We start from the raw sequence: 22,980 nt of genomic DNA, 5'->3' as shown, positions 1-22,980 counted from the left end.
GTTCTTAGTTGCTCCATAGGAGGCCATTAATTACCATCACACACAGTCCTGGCATGGGGGTGCTGCTTGATGCATACAGTATTACACAGGGGTCCTGCTTTTCACCACTGGAAAGAGAAAACAACCACAACCACCAGAGAGACAGTTAGCATGAGAGTACAGAGCTGTTTAACAGTTGTTGTTGTTGTTGTTGTTGTTGTTAAGGTCTATGAGACTATGACAATCCCCGTGGGATACAACAAACTTGAGACTCAACATGAACTAGAAGATGATTTACATCACGGTTACAATCCAATTCAGCCATGTGTTGCTCCATGGCTACCGGTGGTGCATGTTGCAATGATACGCATGCTGTGACACCACCAGCCATGTGCTGTAGCCACTGGCAACGTGACAGCCGTCAGACTATGTCCTGGTACTGTAACAAGCAACTCAACGTGTTTACAACTCCACTCGTGTTGCACATCGATAACGATCACCGTGACTTGACACATCATTTAAATTAGATGAATCTACCTCAGTCAGCTAAACACGATTATTGAAAATACACACACATAGTAGCCGGAGTTGTAAACGGTATGTTAAAGCCATGTCTCTCCAGGACATAGACCGAGCCTGCCTAGCTAACAGACTTGTTAACGTTTAGCCAGACTAGCTATCCGATGTTAGCTTAGCATCAATAGCATTCACTTAACATCACACCGGCTCCGGCTAGCCTACAAACACAGCGCTGAAAGCTATGCTTATTATAGGAAGCTAACGCCGGCTCGTCGACTAGCCCAGATGTTAAAATTGATCAATGTAAAGATTAGTATTTACCTGCTGAGTCCGAGTAATATATGGGTGAGTTTCCCTGTAATTTCCACCGAAGCGTGGTTTATTTAGGTTGCTAGAAAACCAACACACACAAAGCAACTAAAGTTAGTGTAGGAGTGGTCTGTCTGCTGATTGATTGATTGATTGATTGAAAACTTTATTAACAGATTGCAGAATGGGTACAATACAGTACAGCTCAATACACACAATTGTTAAGGGGATGCAGACCAGAGAAAGACTTTCGTCTTGTTTACATCAGGGTCCCCCATTTTCAATTCATCAGGACATTTATGACATTCATGACATACAGATAGTCAGTACTGCTACATCTATACATTTATGACACACCAGATTTGCAAATACAGTACTGTTTGTGATACAGAAGGAGTCAAGAAAAGGGAGTATATACATTTGACGTAGAAACTGTACATTGGAGGAGGTTGGGTGGGGGGGGGTTGGGTACATTGGGATATTGACAACCATACTGGGTAATTTACATTGGAGGGGGGGGGGGCACACTGTATAAACAAGTAAAACTGTACGTTGAGGGGGGGGGGAGGAGACACTGTACAAACAAACAAAATTGTACATTGGACTATTGACAACCATACTAGGTAAATGACTGTACATTGGAGGGGGTTGGGTTAGGATATTTACAGGGGCCAGTGTTGAATTGCAGTCTCCCGTAGGTGTCCCTTGAGAGAGGTTTTGAAAGTGGGTAGTGATCCACATTCCTTTACAGCTTTGGGTAGGGCGTTCCACATTGATGTGGCATAATTGCGAAACGTGTTTAGTCCCTTATTTGAGCCGAATCTGGGTTTAACATGATTTGTGGAGCTCCCTCTGGTGTTGTGATCGTGGTATTCACTGACCTTTGGGAAGTATTTTGACATGTACATGGGTACCTTGGTCGTGTAGTGTATCTTGTAGACCAGGCCCATTGCTAGTTGCTGTACTCTGTCGTCTACTCTAAGCCATCCTAGGTTGTCAAAGTGGGCAGGGGTGAGGTGGGTTCTAGGAGTAAGGTCAAGCAGTAGTCTGACCAGTTTGTTTTGAGATGTTTGTAATTTTGTTTTTAGCGCCTTTGAGGTGCTTTGGTACCATGAGGTGCAAGCATAGTCGTAGTACCCCTGAATGAGTGCTCCTGCCAGAGTCTTCAGGGTATTCTTGTTTACCAGAGAGGAGATCCGGTACAAGAATCGAGTTCGTTGGTTGACTTTTTTTATTACATTGGATGCCATTTTGTCACAGGAGAGATTAGCCTCTAGGATGGAACCCAGGTAGGTAATTTCATCTTTCCTTGTGACTATATTGTCACCCACTGTAACTGAGAAGCCGTCGGTCTTGCTGAGTTTGTTATTTGAACCGAAGAGAATGGACTCTGTTTTGCCCATGTGTAATGATAGTTTGTTATCAGCGAGCCATATGCAGATTCTGCCTAGTTCCGAGCTGAGGGTTTTTTCAACCTGTAACTTGTTCTTGTCAGAGACCAGCAGGGCTGAGTCGTCCGCAAACAGGAACAAGTTGCAGTCACAAGCTGACGACATGTCATTTGCATAAATTAGGAACAGTAGCGGTCCTAGTATGCTTCCTTGTGGAACACCACAGCTCACTGTGAGGGGGGGGGATAGGGTACCGTTTACCTCCACCATCTGTTCCCTCCCCTCAAGGTAGGATTGCATCCAGCTCACTGATAGACTATCAAAACCAATTGCTTTTAGCTTGTCAATCAGAATGGAGTGATTGACCGTGTCAAAGGCCTTTTGTAGGTCCAGCATGACCATGCCGCAGTATTTGCCTGCGTCCACCTCTTGTTTGATGTGGTCATTCAAATAGCGAAGGCATGTGTCAGTGGAGTGGGATGTTCTGAAGCCAGATTGGAATTCGTAGATTAGATTTTTTTCCGCTAGGTACTTTTCGACCTGTTCCCTAGCAACCAGCCAGGACAGTCAGTACAACCACTCCTAGCAACCAGCCAGGACAGTACAACATCGCAACCAGCCAGGACAGTACAACATCTCCTATAATGAAATTAATTGAAAATGGGGGACCCTGATGTAAACAAGACGAAAGTCTTTCTCTGGTCTGCATCCCCTTAACAATTGTATGTATTGAGCTGTACTGTACTGTACCCATTCTGCAATCTGTTAATAAAGTTTTCAATCAATCAATCAATCCTAGCAACCAGACAGGACAGTCAGTACAACCATGCCTACAGTATCAACCACCCAGTAGTACAGTACATCCACTCCTAGGAACCAGCCAGTACTCTGAACCCAGTACGCAGAATCTGCACCTGGCTCGCTGATAACAAACTATCATTACACCTGGGCTCGCTGATAACAAACTATCATTACACCTGGGCAAAACAGAGTCCATTCTCTACGGATCAAATAACAAACTCAGCAAGACCAACGGCTTCTCTGTTACAGTGGGTGACAATATTGTCACAAGGAAAGATGAAATTACATACATAGGTTCCATCCTAGAGGCAAATCTTTCCTGTGACAAAATGGCAACCAATGTAATAAAAAAAAAAAAGTCAACCAACGAACAAGATTATTGTACCGAATCTCCACTCTGGTAAACAAGAATACCCTGTCACCTCTGAACAGGTCCTGCATTATTATAAGACTCTGGCCACGAGAACTCATTCAAGGGTACTACGACTATGCCTGCACTCGCAGCTACCAAAGCACCTCAAAGGACCTAGAAATGGTTTGATGTAAATAAGCTATCACTGAATCTGAAAAAAACGAAATTTATGATTTTTGGCAATCGAAAACTAGATGAAAATATAGTACTGACCATAGATGGAGTTGATATAGAGAGAGTTAATGAATTTCGTTTTCTTGGTGTAATTATGGATGATAAATTAACATGGAAATCGCACATAGCACACGTTAAAAAAAAAGATGTCCAAGAGTATTTTTGTTATGAATAAAGTAAAGGATGTGTTAGAGTATGAGGCAATGAGAACGATCTACTGTTCACTCATCATCTCACCTTATATCAGTTATTGTGTTGAAGTATGGGGGAATACTTATGGGACCAATATAAAACCATTATACTACAGAAGAGGGCTGTAAGAATCACACAAAGTGAGTTATCGAGAACACACAAATACATTATTTATTAAATCTAGAATAATAAGGTGAAAAGATGCGACTGCTGTTACCTCAAGTACCGGAGGGGACTTGTGCTATGTATGACTTAGTCCACATTGCAGCCGGCTTGTGGGAGGCAAGAAACAGCGTTCGTGACAGGGGAGGGTTGAATTGGATGATACGAAATTGGGATGGGAGAAAATATAGAAAAATGGGAGAAAAAGTGGATAAAAAAAAAAGTTTCAAACAATGTTAATTATGTTTAGGGCAAGAAATAATACACTGCCAGAAAAACTACAAAATCTTTTTCATTTAGAAAGTGAGTTTAGTAGGAGAAAATACAATTTTAAACATCAGTTTGCACGTACCACACTTAAACAGATGTGTCCTTCAGTTATTGGTGTAAAGATGTGGAATTCTCTCCATAGCGAGCTTAAGGGATGTAATAGTGTTTATCAATTCAAAAAAAATTATAAAAAAAAATATTTAGTCAGTATGAAAATCAAATGTGATCTGAATAGTGAGATTTTTTTTTTTTTTTCACTTTCTTTATTCTTTATTATTATTATTAAATGTTTTCTTGTTTAACTGTGGATTGTGTGTTTCTTGTATAATGGTATAAATTATTATTTGTGTAAATTAGGTTGTACGCCGACCATTAAGTAAATACTTGTTTAGTTTAGGAATAAGGGGCAGGTAATTATAAGATTTATTCTTCTTCCTGCTCCTTTTGTCCATGGAATGATAATTATGATTGTGTAATGAAGAAACTCTGATTGTATGATTCTATGTGGCAAATAAATACTCTGAATCTGAATCTGAATCTGAAAGGCACTAAAAACAAGGTTACAAACATCACAAAACAAACTGGTAAGACTACTGCTTAACCTCACTCCTAAAACCCACCTCACCCCTGCCCACTTTGACAACCTAGGATGGCTTAGAGATAGAGGACAGAGTACAGCAACTTGCAATGGGCCTGGTCTACAAGATACACTACACCACTAAGGTACCCATGTACATGTCAAAATACTTCCCCAAAGTCAGTGAATACCACGACCACAACACCAGAGGGAGCTCCACAAATCATGTTGAATCCAGATTCAGCTCAAACAAGGGACTAAACACGTTTCGCAATTATGCCACATCAATGTGGAACGCCTTACCCACAGCTGTAAAGGAATGTGAATCACTACCCACCTTCAAAACCGCTCTTGCAAAGAGCACCTATAAGGGAGGCTGCAATTCGAAACTGGCCCCTGTAAATGTCCAAACCCAACCCCCTCCAATGTACAGTTTCCCACCCCACCTACCCAACCTCCTCCAATGTACAGTTTCTTCCCCCTCAAATGTATGTATTCTCAAATGTATATAATGTATATACTCTCTTTTTAGAAACTCTGTCTATTAATCAGAGTTTCCAACGCCAGGGTCTATATGACAGGCGTTGTACTCTTAAACAGTACTGTATATTTGTAGATCTGGTATGTCATAAATGTCTGGATGTAACAGTACTGTCTATCTGTATGTAATGTATGTCCAGTGCCGTCAGGGAGAAATGCGAGGCCCTGTGTGAGATTTAAACGCGAGGCCCCCCTAAAGGTAAAAACATTCAAATAAAAAATTTAGTATATACACATTTTTTCTTTTTTTTTCTTTAAAACATTTTTCTTTGCATACAGTCAACGTATTCTTAAATAATAGCGCTGCCCGAGGCTGGGCATACAGTCAACGTATTCTTAAATAATAGCGCTGCCCGACGCTTAGTGGCAATGCACCTGTACAGTCGTACACCTGGCAGTAACAGGGAAAATGCATAAAACACCCCTGGAACCTGATAAACAAGCTTAAAGCCAGGTTAATTTTTCAAGCACGACATGCAGATTTGCAGTTTTGCCTTATTTGAATCGAACTCTATAAGCTTAGTACACACGTCACAAACTGCACGATGCAACACACCGAGTGAGAGAGAGAGAGAGAGAGCGAGAGAGAGAGGGAGAGCGAGAGAGAGAGAGCGAGAGAGAGAGAGAGAGAGCAAGAGAGAGAGCAAGAGAGAGAGAGAGATCCACAGCGGGAACAAAATAGATTGCATTAAAAACTCACCCTAACGCAGAATCAGGTCCAAGAGGAAGGAGACGACCGTGGAGATGACAAAGTTCACCAGTCCCATGATATTGTCCCCCCTGTTGGGATGAACTTGGGAGTCTGTTCCTAGTTTATCTGCCACACGTTAGCACTCGATAACGTTAGCTAATGCTAGCTAGCTAGGTTAGCTAATGCTAGTTAGCTGTCCCTGCCTTTAGCTAAGCTACTAGCCGACATGGCTAGCCTGACTGAATGTTCTAACACGCAACAACTTTCATCTTCAGTCCATCTGCCGAACGTCCTCTTCATCTTGGCATAACCTAATCACTATACTTGGTATTGATAAGCTTACGGCACGCAGCGTTATTTCTTCTGCTCCGATGCTGCACATTTGGTTTTCAAAAGTAGGATGCTCTTGGCCAAGACATCCACTCGCTCCCGTGGATAGCGCCGAATAGACCCCGTACCCAGGGCCGCCTCAGGGGGTGTGCGAGCAGTGCGGTCGCACAGGGCCTCGCGGGAAGGGGGGCATCGCAAAAGAAAATAATTTTTTTTTTTTTTTTTTTTTTGCGAGGCCCCCCTTCCCGCGAGGCCCTTTTTCATCACAGACCTAAAATCTAGTTTTGCTTATATGCTTATATATTTCACATTAGACACGTTTGTAGAATGTGTCTGACTTGTTCCTGCCTCTGCGGCTCTGCAGACTGCAGTTTTCCGGTTTCTGCGGCTTTGCTGCTCTACAGATTTTAGGATAGTGTTTCCGGTCTCTTATCCCGTCCGCCGTAATAGAAGAAGAAGAAGAAGAAGACACACGACACGAGGTAGAGGGATGATCTAATTCAGCGCGGAGGATGTCTTTTCAAAAGCAGCATGGAAATTACACCATGGGCCAAGAAAGTCTCCTTCCAACTTTACCATTGGCGCCGCATTGATACTGCGTTATGGTGAGTCAACCTATGATTATATTCCCGCCGTGGACCTATCTCTCTTTCTCTCTCTCTGGAGCCAAACTGGTCGACTAGCTGTAGCCTGTTGTAGTATGGAGTTAGTAGCTAACGGTGTGTGGCCTGGTGTCAGCGCCTGTATTGCTTTTCTCATGTTGTAGTTTCAGTGGTAGTGCGTTAGCTAATGGTTAGCGATAGCCGGGTTGAGCTAACTGGCTAACTGATAGCATCAAAGTAACGTGCGCAGCCGGCAGCTAACGTCGTAGCTACGACGTTAGCTGCCAGCTGCGCACGTTACTTTGATGCTATCAGTTAGCCTAGGCTAGAGTTGGCTGTTAGCTTGTGCTACGACCATTGACATTATCCGTGAGAATAGCAGGGGGTTCTGGCTTATTTTTGTCCCGCCAGCGAGAGGCCTTTCGTCAACGTGGAGACCTGTGTTGCGGCCTTTCGCCCTGCGTTCCTTGGTGCAGGTAAGATTAATGAAAATGTCATGACATTACCCCACTCTTCCTTCCTTCCCCTCCCGAATGTTTTGTTAATAACGATGTTTTTTTCCAGGCAAAACATATGCTACTTCACAACATTTGGAGATACGACATGTGCTGTGTGTGAATGTCTTGGTCGTTTGTGTAGCTTGGGTAGCGTTGGGCCGTTGGCCAAAGCTGTGTGTGGCCTGGTGTCACAGTACCTGGCTAGCCTATTTAGCTGATGTCGGCCATTGGCTCCTTGCTGCTTTGGTTTCTCTGGTATAGACCCTCTTCTTGTTGGATTTAAGTGTTGATCTTTGTCCTTTTGGATCTCCCATACATGCTCTAGTCTCTCTCTAACACACACACACACATGACAAACACACATGTTCTCTCTCTCTCTCTCTCTTTCTAACACACACAGTCTGCCTATGGCGGCCTTTCTCGATGGCTAGGCTGTGCTCAAGGATCTTCAGTCACAGTGCTCAGGTATTCTGCCACTGTGTACTCTCTGTTTAGGGCCAAATAGCATTTCAATTTCTTTCCAATCTCTCTCTCTCTCTCTCTCTCTCTCTCTCTCTCTCTCTCTTGGATTTAAGTGTTGATCTTTGTCCTTTTGAATCTCTCATACATGCTCTAGTCTCTCTCTAACACACACACACATGACAAACACACATGTTCTCTCTCTCTTTCTAACACACACAGTCTGCCTATGGCGGCCTTTCTCGATGGCTAGGCTGTGCTCAAGGATCTTCAGTCACAGTGCTCAGGTATTCTGCCACTGTGTACTCTCTGTTTAGGGCCAAATAGCATTTCAATTTCTTTCCAATGTGTCTCTCTCTCTCTCTCTCTCTGTACACTGTATATTGACTGTAGAACGGGAGCTCTCTCTCGCTCTCTCTTTTGCTATATGTTGACTGTATCATGCCCCGCCTCGGGCAGCGCTATTATTTAAGAATATGTTGACTGTATAAAAAAAAAAAAAAAAAAAAATATATATATATATATATATAATATATATTTTTTTTTAACCTTTTGGGGGGGGGGGGGGGGGGGCTCGCGTTAAATCTCGCACAGGGCCTCGCATTTCTCCCAGGCGGCCCTGCCCGTACCTGTACACCCTCCCCTCGTGGATAATATCGGCCTTCTTCACATCTCTCTACCGACTACCAGACCGACGCCAACCAGCTCCCCCTAGTGTTAGTCCTCCCACAATGCTTTGCACAAAAGTAAACGGGTCATTGAATGAAACCAATAGTATATCTTCAGAGCCGCAGAGCCCGGAACACTATTCTACAAACGTGTCTAATGTGAAATATATAAGCATGTAAGCAAAACTAGATTTTAGGTCTGTGATGGAAAGTGATTGTTAACATTCTATTTATTTTTATTTTTATAAAAAAATATATATATAAAAATAAAACGTTTTTTTTCTTTCTCGCAAGGCCCCCCTTCTCGCGAGGCCCTGTGCGACCGCACTGCTCGCACGCCCCTAGCGGAGGCCCTGTGTATGTCATATATGTTATGATGGATTGAAAATGGGGGACCCTGATGTAAACAAGACGAAAGTCTTTCTCTGGTCTGCATCCCCTTAACAATTGTGTGTATTTAGCCGTACTGTATTGTACCCATTCTGCAATCTGTTTTTTTTTAAGATGGCAGCATCCCCATTGTCTGTGCTGAATGTTTGTTAGTGTTTGGTATTTTTTGTTGGTTTTTAGTTTTAAACATCCATTTTTCGTAAGTAGTGGTTTTCATTTGATCCTATAATTCTTTCATTTACCAATTTGTACACTTTTTTTTTTGTGTCCTGAAAGGCGCCTTATAAATCAAATGCATTATTATTATTATTATTATTATTATTATTATTATTATTATTATTATTATTATTATTATTATTATTATTATTATCATCCAGGAGAGAAAAGACACTTTGGATAGTAGGGACTGCATCTCTGCCTGTCCTGGCCAGGAAACACTTTGCAACTGTGATCTCCTCTGGCAGTAGTTGGATATTGTAATGTATGGCGAGGGGTTGCAGCAATTCCACTGAGAGAAACTGGTCTGAGGCTGGATAACATAATAATAATAATAATAATAATAATAATAATAATAATAATAATAATAATAATAATAATAATAATAATAATAATAATAATAATAATAATAATAATAATAATAATGCAGGACCTCTTTAGGGGGTCTTTAATCGGCATTTAACGAACTGGACATGCAATTGGAGCGGCACACACACACGGGATACACACACACACATGCATTGTCTTTTTCTCAGTCGTCGATGCGATAATCTCTGCGCCACACCCCTTCCTGACATAGAGCGACGTGAGCGAGCGAGCGAGAAAAAGTGATTAAAATGTATTCGTTTCAATCAGACTATCCTGACCTGCCGCGAGCGACAGTGAACTGAGCAGCGATGTCGTTCACCCCTCAAATATTCGCTTGCTGTGTCTATAGTTGAGCAATTACGCGGCCGAGTCCCGCCCCTAAACACTTTTTATTGGTCGAGAATCGCAGGCTGCTTTGCCCCTGTGCTTCCAGGTAACGCACACACACACACACAGACACACTCGGACACGCGCCGCGTCATATCAGGACAGTGTCGCGTGCGATTTCGTCTCCAGTTCGCTCGCTCGCTGCCTGTCAGGAACAGGTACCCATCCCATCGTCCTTCCCCCCATGGGCAGCCGGGAGCAGATAGGGCGTCAACGTGAGCCGCGCCCCGGGGACCAATCCAAGTGCTCCTGTCCGTCTTCGTCAAGGACGCCACAGCGTTAGCGATCTGTTGTTGTGCACGTGCCGCATCCTGTATATGCCTCTCATAAGTTGTTCTCCAACTCATGAGAACCTGCTCTCAAGCTCTTGCAGCATTCTGTCGAGAACTGGATAGAACAGTCTGTCTCAGCTGATCTCCTGAGCTGAGGTCTGAGCTTGTGCCACAAGATGACTCAACTACATACTCGTCCATCCTTTTCTGCTTCCTCCTTCTGCTGGTAGTATGTTCCTCAATCCCAAGGCCATTAGATATGGCCTTTGTCCTGTCATACATGTCCACTGCCATCTCTGAGGTGCGATAACCTTTGAGTGTGTCCTGCACTGTGCTTTTAAATAGTACAGATAGGTATTGAAGATGTGCACTTTAACGCAGCAGCACCTGGAGCCATCCATACCCATGTCCAGTGTCCACTGACAAAGACATGATCATGATACTGTGATAAACTATAATAAGCTTTAATCGAACCCTGGTTCATTTCCTCGGATAGTCCGGTTGGTTTGGGGTGGTGTGAAAGCTCATTCACGTGCAAGTGAACCCTGCTGCGGTTCATTTGAGATGTGAATGCAAAGCGGACCAAAGGCAGGAAAAGACCCAAAAATCTAATCTTTTTTTTAATGAGAAGACTGAGACATATGTATATAATGAAACACACAATACAGTTTTTTTTCCGAATGCTTAAGCACGATTTTGAAAACAGGGCCCAGTGTTTCAAAACACTACACACAATTAGCACAACCACACACACAATTATCAGAACACCTCAGATCCTTTGCTAAATTAAACACTCTTGTCAAAACTATACACTAATTTATAAAAACTACATTTTGTTACCATATGAAACACACGTTTCATATGACTTAATTCTGTTTGAACCAGTTACACACTGCTGTGCTTAACCTAAAACACATTTAGCTATTCTACTTCTCAGTGATTAGTGAGAGTACTGTAAGTGAAGTACACAGAGAATGTGCAAATATACAATAAATATACAATAAATGTATCTCCATATACCCAAATCAATGATGCAGACTGATGAAAAGAAAAATCTCTCCATATACCCAAATCAATGATGCAGACTGATGAAAATATAAATGTTCTCTCCATATAACCAAATCAGTCAGCATTTCAACATGGAGAATCACAACCAAACATGTCCCAGTTTTCATGCTACTACAGTGTGCATAACACTGTAAGCTCAGCAAATATCAGACATACATAAAATACTGTATCCAGTACAGGTTAAAATTACAGTAAAACTAAAATAGAAAAAAATTTAATAGAGTACAGAAAATACTAGACATTATCTCTTTGCCTAGCTGGATCTGGCAAGATAATTTTTTGTTGTGATTCTCCATTTTGACATGTTGACTGATTTGGGTATATGGAGAGAACATTTATATTTTCATCAGTCTGCATCATTGGTTGTCTTGTGTAGTGTTTGGTGAATGTATTGTATATGTTCACGTTCTCTGTGTAGTACTTCACTCTCCTTTCATTTTGGTTGAAGACAGGTCACCTGCTGCATTTTTATAGTGCTTAAACCTCATTGGTGTATCTACAATTAAGCAATGGTGTGTTTGTGCATCTGATGTGTGGTAATTTGAAATTCTGTGTAATGCAAGTGTGTTTAGTGTTTTGCTAATCACTGTGTATTGTTTTGCAAAAAGTGTGAGGCTGACATTGTGCTTATAGGGGTGCAAATCTGGGCCTATGTTTTGCTCCTTGAGTGTAAGGTTTTGATAATTGTGTAATACTTTTGATTTGAGTGTTTATGCAATCGAAGGAAACTGTAAAGACTAGAGATTAACTGTTTATTTATTTTGTACATGGCTGTACATATGTTTGTTTGTTTATTTGCTTATGTGTATGATTCTTAACTGTGTTTTTATTTTGTTATTGGTGTATATGTGTGTATGTATATATGTATATTTGTACTCCTGTTGGGGCCTCTTGGACCAGATCAATGTTTTATCTGGCTAAATAAAGGTTAAATAAATAAATAAGAAACTGATGATTTGGTCCTGTTAACTTCGGGACTGCCCAGATCCCTCTCATGGACCTGGACCTCACTTTGAGAACCTCTAATATAGTTCTTCAGTATTTGTCTCTAATTACTCAAAAATTGCGTATTTCTGTGTAAAAAAAAAGAAAAAGGCTGAAGCCCCCAATATTTTCTAACCCTAAAAACGCCCCTGCCCTCAAGTGTAAATGAGCATCTCTCGCTCATGCCATCAGCTGTTTCGTTGTTCTGTTTCTTATTTCAAATGACCGAAATAGATAAAACCAATCAATCAAATGTATCTTTTTTTTATTGATCTTTTCCCCCCTCCTTTTTTCCTCCGATTTTCTCCAATCCAAATGTTTAGTCATTATGCCAATTTCCAATCCCCTTCCTGGTCGCTGCGCACTTACCCCCCACAGTCGGTCTGGGAGAGTGGAGGCTATCACGTGCTTCCTCCGACACACGTCCAGCCAATCAACCACTTCTTTTCACCTGGCAGCGCGGACTCTCACTGAGAGGATGTAACGTGTGGAAGGATCACACTACCCCCCCTTAGATCCTATCCGCGCTGAGCAGGCGCCCGACCGAACTGTAGGAGTCGCTGTTTACAACGACCCGAACCCACCCCGCCAGCTTTCCCACCCTCTAATACTGCCAATTGTATTAGTGTGAACGGCCAGCCAAGCTGGTGACATGCCGGGAGCTGGATTCGAACAGGCGAATCCAGCGTCTCCGGCGTTGGTGACGAACGCAATCTCCGCTACGCCACCTGACCGCGGTGAGGAATATCTTAAACATTTCAATGCATTTCAATAAACAATTTTAATATATCAATCATTATTGCTTTTGTCATTAATCCCCAACATGGGACTTGTTTGCGTCCCTGCAGCTTCTGATTAAATTGGGCGATATGCTTGGTTATGTCACACAACATAGCAAAGTCACACAGCCAGTTTGCATCCGACAGTTCAGACAATAATCTTCAACCCCTTGTTACCTACCATTATAGAATTCCGCCTGGATCTTTTTTGTATTTTGGGCTGTAAAATTGTCAAAGAATGTCAGAGGAGTAAGTGCTTTTGGCCTTTTCTCCTTTGTTACTTCATCTTCATCAATCCCTCAGTTGTTCAACATAAATGTATGTGTAAGAATGTGTAATAACAGTTCAAAGGGAATAAAAACACAAACTGAATTTGATTTTACAGGTTTTTTCGTGAAACATGAACTATGATGGGCACATGTAAAAAATGTGGCCCATACAATCTGAAAAGAAAAATGTTTTACAAATGTACAAAAAAATTAGGAGTCTAGGCCTTTTCTTCTCCCCGTTATTGGCTGTGTGGTTCTGCAGAAAACAGTTCCTCTCCAGCTGTGTGGTTCTGCAGAAAATAGTTCCTCTCCAGCTGCAAGGCCCACCTTTCAGACATTAGACATCCTAAAAAGAAATGATAAGAAAGTAAAATCAAGATCTGTTGTAGGCTTTATTTACTAAAACACACATTCAGGTGAGTATAGGTATAGGTGCTTTCTCCTTCCCATGGTAAATGTATACATATTTCCCAATATAGGCCATATCGCCCCCTACACGCACACACACACACACAGTAGCTGTACTACTACAAACTTTTACACAGGTAGACAATGGTAAATGTATACATATTTCACAATAATAGGCCACAAGGCCCCTACACACACACACACACACACACACACAGCTGTACTATTGCAAACTGCAATTTTACTAACACAGGTAGGCAATGGTAAATGTATACATATTTCGCCATATGGCCCCTACACACACAGACATACACACACAGTACCTGTACTACTACAAACATTTTACTAACGTTACATACCCTGGTTCATCTGTCGCTGTTGTTTCTGGTGTTGATGTTGTGTATATCGCGCCGTCATGAAACATTTTGGGTATTTTCGTTACCCTACTTGACCGTCTTAACATCTTACTAATAATCAGCTGTGCAAATAAAATACAAAACTACTAAAACGCTACTAAAACACTTCTCAAACGAAGTCACATCCACTCGCCAAAAAATAACTACCTCAAAAGATATTCCAGAGTTACCGACGTCACCACGTTGTGACGTGTACGTTTGAGTAATGACAGAGAATGAAGCACAGCTTCTCTGCTTCCAGCAATAGCATAAAACATACGGTTATCCTATAACCATAGTTATACGAGTATAGCGAGCGCTCTGCGCTCTGTGGAACATATCCTATATCAGTCTAAATACTGAATACATTTCTCCACATGTACATGTACACACCCATCCGCCTGGCCACACCCCCATCCACTCCTCTACATAAGCAGGGGTGTGGCCATACTAACAGCTCCTTCCCAAGTCTTTCACCACCGAAGGCGAAGACCACGGGGTCCTCAGTGAGTCCAGCGCAGAGCGCTCGCTATACTCATAACTATGGTTATAGGATAACCGTATGTTATATTTCGTATTAGCTTACGCTCTGCGCTCTATGTGGAACACAGGAGCTGAGCAGAGCGGAAGCTCGACAAATGTACCCGCTGAGGCACCCCACAACCATCAGAACCGGGGAGGACCCGAGCCCCCGGACCTGCCTAGTGGAGGACGGGAGGGAATCGGATCCGATCATGCGAAGAGGGTTTAGCAACTCAACGCACAGGGTGAGCAGACCGTGGGACTTACCTTCCCACAGAAGAACCCACGACTACACAGGCACGCAACCCACATGCCACTAGGGAACGAACGGGAAGGAAAAAAACCCTGTTACAACCCCTAATATCACGGGGTCAAGGTCAAGAACCCAACCCCGTGGCAAGGCCGTAGCAGCGGAGCGCGAAGGAGGACCCAGCCCCAGGAAGGGTCAGGACCCCCCCAGAAAAAGGGGGCCTGGTGAGGCCAACGACGCCGCAGCATCGAGACCCCACCAGGCGGTCACTAGTGACACCACCCCCCACATCGCCAGCGTATCGGACAGGGCCCATCCAAGAGCAGGCCCTTCCCCCCTACAGCACGCCGCCCTGAAGTTTTCTGAAGTACCAGAAAATACCAGAAAATACCAGAAACTACCCCAAAATACCCCAAAGTATACCCCAAAATACCAGAAACTACCGCAAAATACCAGAAAATACCAGAAACGACTCCAAAATACCCCAAAGTATACCCCAAAATACCAGAAACTACCCCAAAATACCAGAAAATACCCCAAAGTATACCCCAAAATACCAGAAAATACCAGAAAATACTCCAAAGTATACCCCAAAATACCAGAACCTACCCCAAAATACCAGAAAATACCCCAAAATACACCAAAGTATACCCCAAAATACCAGAAACTACCCCAAAATACCCCCAAAATACCCCAAAGTATACCCCAAAATACCAGAAACTACCCCAAAATACCCCAAAATACCCCAAAATACACCCCAAAATACCAGAAAATACCAGAAAATACCCCAAAGTATACCCCAAAATACCAGAAACTACCCCAAAATACCAGAAACTACCCCAAAATACCCCAAAGTATACCCCAAAATACCAGAAACTACCCCAAAATACCCCAAAATACCAGAAAATACCAGAAAATACCCCAAAGTATACCACAAAATACCAGAAACTACCCCAAAATACCAGAAAATACCCCAAAATACCCCAAAATACCAGAAACTACCCCAAGTTATTACACTAAACTTAAGAGGGATACTAATTTCATGAGGAGGATAACATGGATTGAGAGGCCTCCAGGATATTTTCCAGTGAACAGGGCCGACATTGCAGTGTGGGAATATCTAGGCACATTCCCCATAACACTCAGTTATCATGCAAATGCTAAGAAAAATCCATCTCAGTTTATCAGAACACAAACAGAGGTGACTGAAATGGCGCTTTTCCACTGCATGGTACCTACTCTACTCTACTCTACTCTACTCTACTCTACTCTACTCTACTCTACTCTGTATTTTCGGTTTTCCATTACCAAAGTTGGTACCAAAGTTGGTACCAGGTACTTTTTCTGGTACTTTTTTAGTCCCTGCTCGACTCTGGTTCCAAGCGCGAGCCAAGCGGGTAGAACTGGTACTAGAAAAGTCATGTGAAACACTGCAGACCACTGATTGGTCAGAAGAGAGACGCGTCACTCGTTGGAGAGTCTGAACGAAAACAGAAAGCCGCCATCTTTAATGTCTCGCATAGGATTTCATTATGGTTGCAGCAGACACAAGTTCAATAAACAAACGATACAGTCACTGTGTATTCTGCCTCATGTATTGATTAAACAAAACCGACATCAACACAATTTGCCACCGAGCGGAGAGTTTAGTCTCGCAAAAAGATCGCTGACTTGTTAAGGCTTAAGCTTGTTGTTAGGTTAGGTGCTAATGTTGTGCTAGCGTTTTAGCATGACTATCGTACATAACGTGATCAATATAACTCGCTATTGATTGTTTGTATGAGTAACGTTAATGCTAGTAGAATAGACACAACGTGAGGTAATCACCATCCATTTTAAACCGGTTATTACCTAATGCTAACGTTAGCAAATAGACGCGAGACTGGTAACGTTACAGCTTTGTTGTTAGCCTAATGCTAACGCTAACGTTAGCATAGACAGCCTAGCTAACGTTAACGCTTGTAGAATATACACAATGAGAGGTAACGTTAGCGTTAGCAGAATGGACACAACGAGAGTCTCGTTAATGTTGTTATTGATTGATTGATTGAAAACTGTGTTTTACTCTGGCTTGCGCCTAGCTCACGGACATAGCTATGCTGCCAGGAGCTCTCACAGAGCTATGGAGCTCTCAGCTGTACACCAGCAGCCCCGCCTCCCCACACGGAGACAAACTGAGTACTTTATTTTAGTACCTGCAGTTGAAAAGGAACGAAGTACCAGGTACCTAAAGCGAAATTGAAAATGGGGGACCCTGATGTAAACAAGACGAAAGTCTTTCTCTGGTCTGCATCCCCTTAACAATTGTGTGTATTGAGCTGTACTGTATTGTACCCATTCTGCAATCTGTTAATAAAGTTTTCAATCAATCAATCAAAGAGTAGAGTAGAGTAGAGTAGGTACCATGCAGTGGAAAAGCGCCAAAAGAGTGGCTCAGGCGGTACAAACCCAGACACCTCGTGATGTATACGCACAGTTAGTTATGGAAGATGAGGAAAATGCACCTCGAGATTTAAAACAAGTCAGGAATATAAAACATCAAGTATCAAAAGACCAGAGGCCTTCTGGTAATCGAACCAATACTGCTGATGAGCTTCAGACAGTTCTGAATATGTTGCAGGAAAATCATTATGTTCAGCAAATAATTTCTAGGAAGGGAAAACCACCTTGTGTCATCCTTTACTTTGATGAACAATTAGAAGATGTTAGAAGATTTTGTTGTGGGCAGGATGCTACATCTGTTTTAGGAGTGGATCGCACATTTAATTTGGGGGCTTGCTTCTTCTTTTTTTTTTAAACTTCATTTTTTAGCGTTTATCGCTTTTTCTGGTCAAGCATGACCGACAGAAACAGGTTGAATGGGATATAGATCAGGGGAAGACACTCTGAGAAAATACGGCGAGTCCGGGACTCGAACTCGTGTACCCCAGATCCGTGACGAGCACGGTTGTCCCCGACGCCGAAATAGCGCCGAGATACGCGGTGAGCTACGGGAGCTCCCCCGGGGGGGGGGGGGGGGGGGGGCTTGCTTCTTAACAGTGACTGTGTTCAAAAACCCAAAACTTTTTAAGAAAGAGACTGGAGAGCCACCATTATTCATTGGGCCACTGTATTTGCACTGGGACGGCAGCTTTGAGACTTACCATGATTTCTTTGCCCATTTGAAATCAAAGTTGTCGGTGGCATATTTAGCAACAGAAATAAATATCAGTGAGGACATAGTTATTGGATCCGATGAGGAACGGGCAATTTTAAAGGCCATAGAGTCTTTGTTTCCTGAAGCGAGTCATATTTTGTGTTCAAAACATATGGCGTGGGACCAGGGAACCCCCCCCCCCCCCCCCCGCCCCGGGATAAAACCAGTTTGATCGCAGTGTACCAATACCGTCATAAATCTCTGCAGGCGGCGGGCCAGCACCTTGGCAAACACTTTTAAATCGTCCCCGAGAAGACTCAAGGGCCTATAGCTACCACAATCATTGGGATCTTTGTCCTTCTTGAGAAGTAAAGAAATCAGCGCCATGTTGACATCTCTTGAGAACTCCCCTTGTTCGATAGCGTAATTGATCATATCGAGCATCAATGGGCCCAGTTGGTCCCAGAAAGCTAAATACACCTCGGGTGGAATACCATCCCAGCCTGGTGCCTTACCCCTCTGCATTTCAGCAATCGTCTCCCTTAGTTCCATAAGGGTGATCGGTTTCCCCAGTTCCTTAGCCTCTTCCTCAGAAATGTGCGGTATCTCAAGCCCGCCAATGAACGATTCAAATTTAGAGTCGTCGAGATTAACCTCTGAGCTATATAACTGTGAGTAAAACTCTGTAAAAGTGTCGTTGATCTTTTTCGAATCAGTAGTGATTGTACCCTGTTGCGTCTTGATCGAGGGGATATCCGAGAAATTATCATTCGAGCGTATTTTCATTGCCAATAGATGGCTAGGCCTGGAGCCGTGCCTGGAGGTGGAACAACCAGTGACGTCAGACGATAGTGGGTAGTAGTTTACAGTATAGTGTGGGTAGTAGTTTAGCATAGTGTGGGTTAGCTTATACCAGTGTTGTAGTCAAGTCACAAAATCTCGAGTACGAGTCCCCAGTCTCCAGGAAGGGAACTGGGGGAAGTAGTGTGATCCTCCCACGCGTTACATTCCCCCAGTAGGTGAAAAGAAGCGGTTGGTTGACTCCACATGTGTCGGAGGAAGCATGTGGTAGTCTTCACCCTCCCAGACCGACGGTAGGGGGTAAGTGCACAACGACCAGGAAGGGAATTGGCATAACGACTAACATTGGGATGGGATAAAAGGTGTGGAAAAGGGGGGGGGGAAAGATCAATAAAAATAAAAATTATAATAAATAACTATTATCAATTAACAAGTCTGAGTTCTCGTCTGCAACCTCCGAGTCTGAATGCAGTCAATGCTCGAGTCCAAGTCCAAGTCCGAGTCATCAGTGCTCAAGTCCAAGTTGAGTCACGAGTCCTGAAAATCAGTCCAGGACTTGGATTTGAGTACTACAACACTGGCTTATACACCTGCATATAATCCTATGTACATATCTGTAGATACTATATATATATCTGTACATATCCCTTGTTTCAAGTTCAAGTTTCAAGTTTGTTTATTATTTGTCACAACAAAATACAGAATACTTTATGATGAAATGCTGTTGTTTCTGTATGAGTGTGCTACATACAATAAAAAAAAATAAGTTATTAAGAAGTAAGTAAAAAGTAAGTAAAGGAATGTTCAGTCAATATACAGTACATATATACAATATACAATACAGAGTAAAAATGAGTAACAGTGAGGTACAATGCAGAAATACTGAGGTACAAAACTAGGGTAGGGTGCAAATGAGGTATGAATGTAGTGCAAATCTCTTTAATAATAGATAAATATAAAGTGTGTTAAAGTGGGTAAAGTGAGACAGTGGTGAGTGGTAAGGTGAGTTTGCCTACTCTTACTAGTTATACTGCTGGCCAGTATGATTTACTACTGTACCATAGTGTATACCTGTATCACTACTACAACTCTGTACACATCTGACTAGCACTATTACTCAGTAGTACAAATCATGTTCAACTCAGATTCGGCACAAACAAGGGTCTAAAGACGTTTCGCAATTATGCCACATCAATGTGGAACGCCCTACCCACAGCGGTAAAAAATGTGAATCCCTACCCACCTTCAAACCGCTCTCAAAGAGCACCTACGGGAGGATGCAATTCGAAACTTGCCCCTGTAAATGTCCAAACCCCCCCTCCCACCCCCTCCTAATGTACAGTTTCCTCCCCCTCGGATGTAATGGCTGCTTTTTTTATATAGCGCTTTTATCCAAAGCGCTTTACAATTTGTTACTCACATTTTACCCATTCACTCACACATTCACACACCGACGGCGGAGGCAACCATGCAAGGTGCCAACCTGCTCATCGGGAGCAATTAGGGGTTAAGTGTCTTGCTCAAGGACACATCGACACGCTGCCCGGGAGGAGCGGGAATCGAACCGGGAACCTCCGGATTGCCAGACGACTGCTCTACCTCCCGAGCCACTGTCGATGTATATATTATCTGTACTGTGGATATTTGCATATCTTTTATGTCACAAATGTAACAGTATTGTATACCTGTATGTCATGTATTGTCATAAATGTAAATGTTCAAACCCCCCCTCCCACCCACCCACCCCCTCCTAATGTACAGTTTCCTCCCCCTCATATTATTATTTGGGGTTAGGATTTTCTGTTAGGATAACAGTACTGTATATTTGCATATCTTGTATGTCACAAATGTAACAGTACTGTATACCTGTATGTCATGTATGTCAGAAATGTCAAGATATATATCTGTATCATTAATGTCATTATGAATTGAAAATGGGGGACCCTGATGTAAACAAGACAAAAGTCTTTCTCTGGTCTGCAACCCCTTAACAATTGTGTGTATTGAGCCATACTGTATTGTACCCATTCTGCAATCTGTTAATAAAGTGTTCAATCAATCAATCAATCAATCAATCAATCAATCAATCAAGTACTCATTTATATATTTGATATCCAGTTTAATCACCTGTAGTGTACATTGTATATTACAACTGCACTTTACTGTTACATTTGCACTCTGGTTTGATGCCAAACTTATTTCCGTTGTACTGTACTTGTGCTGTATGATGACAATACATTTATGATTAATTGAAAATGGGGGACCCTGATGTAAACAAGACGAAAGTTTGATTGATTGATTGAAAATGTTATTAACAGATTGAGATTGCGGAATGGGTACAATACACACAATTGTTAAGGGGATGCAGACCAGAGAAAGACTTTCGTCTAGTTTACATCAGGGTCCCCCATTTTCAATTCATCGTAACATATATGACATACATGACATACAGATAGACAGTACTGTTTGTGATACAAGAAGAGTCTAAAAAAGAGAGTATATACAGTACATTTTACAAAGAAACTGTACATTGGAGGAGGTTGGTAGGTAGTAGGTTGGGTGGAGGGGGGGGGGTTGGGTAGGTGGGGTGGGATGGGGGGGAACTGTACATTGGAGGTGGGGGGGGGGGGGGGGGGGGGGGTTGGGTAGACGGGGTGGGGTAACTGTACATTGGATTATCGACGAAACCTTACTTTGTCCCAAGAAGAGGGTCTCGTGTATTATTGGGTTTAATAGGACATTTATTGTACATTGGAGGGGGTTGCGTTAGGACATTTACAGGGGCCAGTTTCGAATTGCAGTCTCTCGGTGCTCTTTGAGAGTGGTTTTGAAAGTGGGTAGTGATTCACATTCCTTTACAGCTGTGGGTAGGGCGTTCCACATTGATGTGGCATAATTGCTAAACGTGTTTAGTCCCTTGTTTGAGCCAAATCTGGGTTTAACATGATTTTTGGAGCTCCCTCTGGTGTTGTGGTATTCACTGACCTTTGGGAAGTATTTTGACATGTACATGGGTACCTTAGTCGTGTAGTGTATCTTGTAGACCAGGCCCATTGCAAGTTGCTGTACTCTGTCCTCTATCTCTAAGCCATCCTAGGTTGGCAGGGGTGAGGAGATCCGGTACAAAAATCTAGTTCGTTGGTTGACTTTTTTTATTACATTGGATGCCATTTTGTCACAGGAAAGATTTGCCTCTAGGGTGGAACCTAGGTATGTAATTTCATCTTTCCTTGTGACAATATTGTCACCCATTGTAACTGAGAAGCCGTCGGTGTAATGATAGTTTGTTATCAGTGAGCCATGTGCAGATTTTGCCTAGTTCAGAGCTGAGGGTTTTTTCAACCTGTAACTTGTTCTTGTCAGAGACCAGCAGGGCTGAGTCATCCGCAAACAGGAACAAGTTGCAGTCACAAGCTGACGACATGTCATTTGCATAAATTAGGAACAGTAGCGGTCCTAGTATGCTTCCTTGTGGAACACCACAGCTCACTGGGAGGGGGGGGATAGGGTACCGTTTACCTCCACCATCTGTTCTCTCCCCTCCAGGTAGGATTGCATCCAGCTCACTGATAGACTATCAAAACCAATTGCTTTTAGCTTGTCAATCAGAATGGAGTGATTGACAGTGTTGGAGGCATAGGCGGCGGGTGAGCTTGACATTAGGGAAGGCTATTATTAGAATGGACCTCGCGTGGAGCGTGCACAATTTTTCCGCAAATGATGCTGTCCAGGTTCTGATTTCATATACACACACACACTACTAGGCTACTACAGCGAGCCCCACTCATTTCATATAGTGCAAATTAAGTGTTCAAATGAAGGCATCCAATAATATATTAACCATTGTCTTACCTTAATGCAGATAAATGCGACGTTTCGTCTTGGTGAGAAAGACCGTTCACAACTTGAATCACAAGTTGCAATGAAGGGAAAGTTTTTCGTAATTTAGATCTCATCATGCTTTGAAAACAATGTAGTAGCTCTAAAAAGTTTCCACGATTTGATGAACTCGGACTCTCATCATGTCCTCTTAGAGCAAGCCCTTGTTTGCCAAGATAAAACAACATACAGCCTCAGGTGATCGGTAGTTATGCCCAGGGCCAGCCCGGTGCAGCTTCTAAATTACTTTGTTTATGCCTTGGAAAAATACCATATATCCAT

General features: G+C 42.7%; 1 protein-coding gene across 1 annotated transcript in view; it reads left to right on the top strand.

Moving 5' to 3' along the window:
• Positions 1–761: 761 nt before the first annotated feature.
• Positions 762–22,980, top strand: part of sestd1 (SEC14 and spectrin domains 1) — a gene marked incomplete at its 3' end in the record, with an annotated part of 96,172 nt that continues 73,953 nt past the window's right edge. Inside the window, exon 1 of the mRNA XM_084314052.1 lies at positions 762–843. The remainder of the gene's footprint in view (positions 844–22,980) is intronic.

The sequence above is a fragment of the Notolepis coatsorum genome (genome assembly GCF_963971535.1).
Source record: "Notolepis coatsorum genome assembly, chromosome: 5".
Lineage (NCBI taxonomy): Eukaryota > Metazoa > Chordata > Actinopteri > Aulopiformes > Paralepididae > Notolepis > Notolepis coatsorum.
The sequence above is the reverse complement of the archived record's forward strand: the minus strand, read 5'-3'. Positions and strand labels throughout refer to the sequence as shown.